General features: G+C 39.9%; 1 non-coding gene across 1 annotated transcript; it reads right to left on the bottom strand.

The window, feature by feature from the left end:
• Positions 1 to 1,346: 1,346 nt before the first annotated feature.
• On the bottom strand, positions 1,347 to 1,453 carry LOC146935671 (small nucleolar RNA R71). The gene has a single exon (XR_015033761.1). It is a non-coding gene; the product is annotated as a small nucleolar RNA R71 (small nucleolar RNA).
• Between the last annotated feature and the right edge of the window lie 4,547 nt (positions 1,454 to 6,000).

Genomic DNA, 6,000 nt, shown 5'->3' with positions numbered 1-6,000 from the left:
TTTTGTTTATGAATTCAATTCTAGTTTATTCAATTCAATTGTTCTTAATGCTTTTTATATATTGATCACATATAACTTGATTTCGTGAGAATGAATGACCACTGACCATGGCTTTCAACTTAGACCTAATTGAATTGTTCTAATAAACAGGGTTAGTCTAGGAATAGATAATCGTTTGTTAGTGATAATAGGTTAACGTTCGGTAAAACCTTCAAGAATTATTAGACCACCTAAGGAATTGGGAGCTGTAGTTTAAGAAGAGGGTCCTAACTCAAGGGATTGATTAGGGCTATTTTGTTAATCATCGTAAATTAGAAAAGGGTTCATAACAAATAGGTGCAGTAGACCAATTAGGGGAACTTAGAGGATTCGACGGATCTGATCTCATCTTTCTCTCATATTTTCTTAATCAAATCTAATTTCTTTTATTTGATTTCGTAAAATCAAACCAAATCTTCTGCCTAGCGGCAAACTAAAAATAAACTTTACACATCCTAATTATATAATGCAATTGAATTATTGAGATTAACACAGTCCTCGTGGGATCGATATTTTTACTACTTCGATAGTATTTGGTGCACTTGCCAGAGATCTATCAAGTTTTTGGCGCCGTTGCCGGGGACTGTTGAATTATTTCAACAAGGCAATTACGTTATAATTTAGGGTTTTTGCAATTTAATTTTCTGTTTTTTTATTTTTATTTTTCTGTTTTCATATTCACTTGATTACTTTGCGTTGTGCAGTGCTACTAAGGTATTTTGCTGTTTATGCGAGGTAAACAGAGCTCTGACGACTTAGAGTACGATCCGGAGATTGAAAGAACTGCTAGAGCACTTCGGAAAGCTGTCCGATCGCAAAGGTTAGCTCAATCCGTTCCACCGGGTGTTCGAGAACAAGTACCGGAGCAACTCTCAAGTGAATCTGAAACAATCTCTTCTCCTAAATCTGCAACGATGGAAGGAGAAGGAGTTGTACCACCAAGACCTAAGCTTGGAGACTACGGGTTAGCCACTCATCGCGGTCAACTGACCCACACTTTTCAACCAGCTAACCCCGTAGCGTTCGACATCAAGACAACTGTCCTCAATGGTTTGAGGGACAAGCAATTCGATGGGACTGAAGCTATGAGTCCTCATGAACACTTGAGCCGTTTTGCTGAAACCTGTGAGTTTTGTGTGCAACCAGCCACCGTGACTGAAGCACAAAAGAAGCTAAGGCTATTTCCTTTCACCTTGACGGGAAGAGCAAAAGATTGGTTGCTAACAATTCCAAACGGGACTGTCCAAACATGGGAAGAGTTAGAGCTGAAGTTCTTGGAGAAATACTTCCCTATGTCTAAGTATTGGGACAAGAAGATGGAGATCTCTAACTTCAAGCAAGGAGAAGGTGAATCATTGTATGATGCTTGGGAGCGATTCAATTTGCTTCTCAAGAGATGCCCTAATCATGAGTTCACCGAGAAGCAATACCTCCAAATCTTCACTGAGGGGGTAACACCAAACACTCGAATGTTCTTAGATGCTTCCGCGGGAGGTAGTCTCAAGAGCAAAACTGATCATGAAGTCCAAGCTTTGATAGAAAACATGGCTGGAAATGAGTATCGTGCTGAAGCTAAGAAGAAGGAAAGAGGAGTGTTTGGGGTAAGTGAACAAACTGCTATCCTTGCCAACCAAGCAACAATGAACAAACAGATCGAAGCTCTAACTAAGGAGTTTCAAGGCTTCACTTTGGCTCAAAAGCAACAACAAGTAGCTGCAATCAAGTGTGACTTATGTGGTGAAGAACATCCCAACGGTGAATGTGTTCCGGAAGGATCAAGTGAAGAAGCTAACTTCATGGGAGGATATCAAAGGCAGAATCAATACTACAATTCAGGCATTAATAAGCATCCAAATCTAAGCTACTCAAATAACAATGCTTTGAACTCTCAGATGCTCACTCCTCCTCAACAACAACAAAGGAAGCCATCAGCTCTTGAGGAAACTATGATGAACTTCATGAAGATGACTCAAGGCAACTTTGAAGAGATGAAGAAGAGTCAAGAAGCTGAAAGAAAGAACAATGAAGCTTCTAGGAAGATGCTTGAAACTCAACTGGGGCAATTAGCTAAGCAATTGGCTGAACAAAGTAAAGGCGGATTCTCAGGTAACACTAAAGATAACCCTAAGAATGAGTCTTGTAATGCTATTGAATTGAGGAGCAAAAAGGTTTTGACACCTTTAGTTCCAAAAGCTCCAAAGAAGGTTGATGAAGTGGTTGAGGTGGAAGAGAATGATGTAGTTGAAAAAAATGAGAATGTTGTAGTTGAAAAAGAAAATGATCAGGGAGTAGTTGAAAACGAAAGGAAGGAAAAAATAGAGGGAGAAAAAAATGAGAAGTTAATTGATGAAGATTCAATCTTGAGGAAGTCGAAGAGTCAAATTTTGAAAGATGGAGACAAACCACAGGTTATTCCATCATATGTGAAGCTTCCATACCCTCACCTTTCGAAGAAGAAAGAAAAGGATGAAGGCCAATTCAAGAAGTTCATGCAACTTTTCTCACAACTTCAGGTGAATATTCCTTTCGGTGAAGCTCTTGATCAAATGCCGTTGTATGCTAAGTTCATGAAAGACTTGTTGACTAAACGAAGGAAGCCTAAGGATGATGAGAACATAGCACTTTCTGAAAATTGTAGTGCTATTCTTCAAAAGAAGCTGCCACCTAAGCTGAAGGATCCTGGTGCTTTTACTATCCCTTGTTCAATTGGACCGGTAGACATTGGAAGAGCTTTATGTGATTTGGGAGCAAGTATAAATCTGATGCCACTTTCAATGATGAAGAAGCTTAAATGTGGGGAACCAAAACCAACAAGAATGACCATCACTTTAGCTGATCGGTCAATCTCTTACCCTTTCGGTATACTTGAAGATGTGCTAGTCAAGGTTAATGACTTGGTGTTCCCAGCAGATTTTGTGGTCCTAGATATGGCTGAAGATGAAGACATGCCACTCATTCTAGGGAGACCTTTCCTTGCAACTGGTCGTGCTTTGATTGATGTTGAGCGTGGAGAGCTAATGTTGAGATTCCATAAGGAGCAGGTAGTCTTCAATATCTTTGAGGCAATGAAGCACCAAGATGAGAATCCCAAGTGTTACCGGATTGATGTTGTGGAAGAAACTGTCGAAGATAAAACACTTGAATCTCAATCTATTCAATCTACGGAGGTGGAAAGTGTGGAATCTATAGATAGACAAGAAGTGATTGAAGATGTTGGAATGTCAAAGGATGTTAAGCAACTGGAAGTAAGCAAAGGACAGATGCAACAGCGATCATTAGGAGACATCCGTGACAACGAGTATGGGGGATTGACAACTGGTAAAAATGAAATAAAGACTACTACCACTGGTCCGGGTGGTAAATTGGCTTATAGAAGGATTCCCTTTGGGCTGTGTAATGCGCCGGCAACCTTTCAAAGGTGCATGCTTTCCATCTTCTCTGATATGATAGAGAAGAACATTGAGGTATTTATGGACGACTTTTCTGTTTTTGGTAAGTCTTTTGATCAATGCTTGTTCCATTTAAATGCTGTACTTAAAAGATGCACCGAAACTAACCTTGTTTTGAATTGGGAAAAATGTCATTTTATGGTAACTGAAGGTATAGTTTTGGGACATAAAATAAGTGCTAAAGGCATTGAGGTGGACCAAGCTAAGATAGAGGTTATAGAGAAACTTCCTCCACCAATCAATGTTAAAGGAGTGAGGAGTTTCTTGGGGCATGCCGGGTTCTATCGGCGGTTCATAAAAGACTTTTCTAAAATTTCCAAACCCCTCTGTAACCTCTTGGTCAAAGAAAACGAGTTTAATTTTGATTCGGAATGTCTAAATGCTTTTTCTTTGATTAAAAACAAGTTGGTGACTGCACCAATAATCATTGCACCCAATTGGGATTTACCTTTTGAACTTATGTGTGATGCAAGTGATTATGCTGTTGGTGCAGTCCTAGGCCAACGCAAGAACAAATTTTTCCATGCAATTTACTATGCAAGCAAGGTTTTAAATGAAAATCAAGTTAACTATTCCACAACTGAAAAGGAATTGCTTGCTGTAATCTTCGCATTGGAAAAATTTCGTTCTTATCTAATAGGCTCCAAAGTCATTGTTTTTACAGATCATGCAGCTCTCAAATATCTCTTAACTAAAGGGGATTCAAAGCCTCGACTGTTGAGGTGGATCCTATTATTGCAAGAATTTGATCTTGAAATTCGTGACAAGAAGGGAGTCGAGAACGTGGTAGCTGACCACCTCTCAAGGCTGGAAAATGATGAGGTAACAAAGAAGGAGAAGGCCATCAAGGCCGAGTTCCCTGATGAACAGCTGTTTGCTATTGGAGAAAGACCTTGGTTTGCTGACATGGCAAACTTTAAGGCCGGTAACATAGTTCCTGATGATATGACCTATCCTCAGAGGAAAAAGTTCTTCAAAGATGCGAACCACTACTTGTGGGATGACCCTTATCTGTTTAAGGTAGGTACTGACGGTTTGATTAGACGTTGTGTTGCAGGTGAGGAAGCACATAGTATCATGTGGCACTGCCATAGCTCAGCTTATGGAGGCCACCACAGTGGTGAAAGAACAGCTGCAAAAATTTTGCAAAGTGGATTCTGGTGGCCCACCCTTTTCAAAGATTGCCACGACTTTGTCACAAGATGTGACAGATGCCAAAGGACAGGTAACATATCAAAGAGGAATGAAATGCCCCTAAAAGGAATCTTTGAAGTTGAACCATTTGATTGTTGGGGTATTGATTTTATGGGACCATTCCCTTCCTCTTACTCTTATCTCCATATTCTAGTCTGTGTTGATTATGTCACAAAGTGGGTTGAAGCGATACCATGTGTTGCTAATGATGCCAAAACGGTTGTCAATTTCCTTCAAAAGAATATTTTCACTAGGTTTGGAACCCCTAGAGTATTGATCAGTGATGGGGGGAAGCATTTTTGCAATAATTTTCTTGAAAATGTGCTCAAAAAGTATAACATTAAGCACAAAGTTGCAACTCCCTATCACCCACAAACTAGTGGTCAAGCAGAGGTTTCAAACCGACAGCTGAAACAGATTCTGGAGAAGACAGTTGCGTCAAATAGGAAAGATTGGTCCAGGAAGTTAGATGACGCACTGTGGGCATATAGGACAGCCTTTAAGACCCATCTTGGGTTCTCACCCTATCAGTTAGTATATGGGAAGGCATGTCATCTTCCAGTCGAGCTAGAACATAAAGCTTATTGGGCCATTAAGGCCTTAAATTTTGATCAAGTAGCCGCTGGTAAGAAAAGAATTTTGAAACTTAATGAACTTGAGGAGATGAGGCTTAGAGCGTATGAAAATGCACTCATCTATAAAGCCAGGACAAAAAGGTATCATGACAAAAACTTAGTGCCTAGGGATATTAACTGTGGACAACTAGTTTTGTTGTATAATTCCAGGTTGAAGCTGTTTCCTGGGAAGCTCAAGTCAAAATGGTCCGGACCATTCTTGGTCAAAAGTGTGTCACCATATGGAGCTGTTGAACTAGTGACACCTGAAGGAGATCGAAGTTTCAAAGTAAATGGACAAAGAGTTAAACCATACCTAGGTGGCGACCTACCTAAAGGAAGGGTGGCACTCATTCTGAAGGACCTTTGAGGATCCTTAGCAGTCAAGCTAGTGACGATAAAGAAGCGCTGGGTGGGAGGCAACCCACTAGATTTACTTTGTTTTTCAATACATTCAGTTTTTTTTTTTATCTTCTTTTTAATGTCGAAGTCCATTGAACTTATTTCCCTATTGTAATTGCTCCTGCACTTGTTTATTATTAATGAATTTGTTTTGTTTCATGTGACCTATTACAGTTAGTAACAGTTGTTTGATGAAACGGTATTCCAAAAGTTCTCAAGGAGGGGTGACTTGATTCAAAGGCGAAGTGTACGGCGTTGCTAGGTAGTCACATACTCCCAGAAATCTCAGCCATAAGGTTCAT

The sequence above is a fragment of the Medicago sativa genome, chromosome 3, assembly GCF_051527215.1.
Source record: "Medicago sativa cultivar Bolivia chromosome 3, Bolivia_mono, whole genome shotgun sequence".
Classification (NCBI taxonomy): domain Eukaryota; kingdom Viridiplantae; phylum Streptophyta; class Magnoliopsida; order Fabales; family Fabaceae; genus Medicago; species Medicago sativa.
Note: the sequence above shows the minus strand (reverse complement) of the source record. Positions and strands in the feature narration are given on the sequence as shown.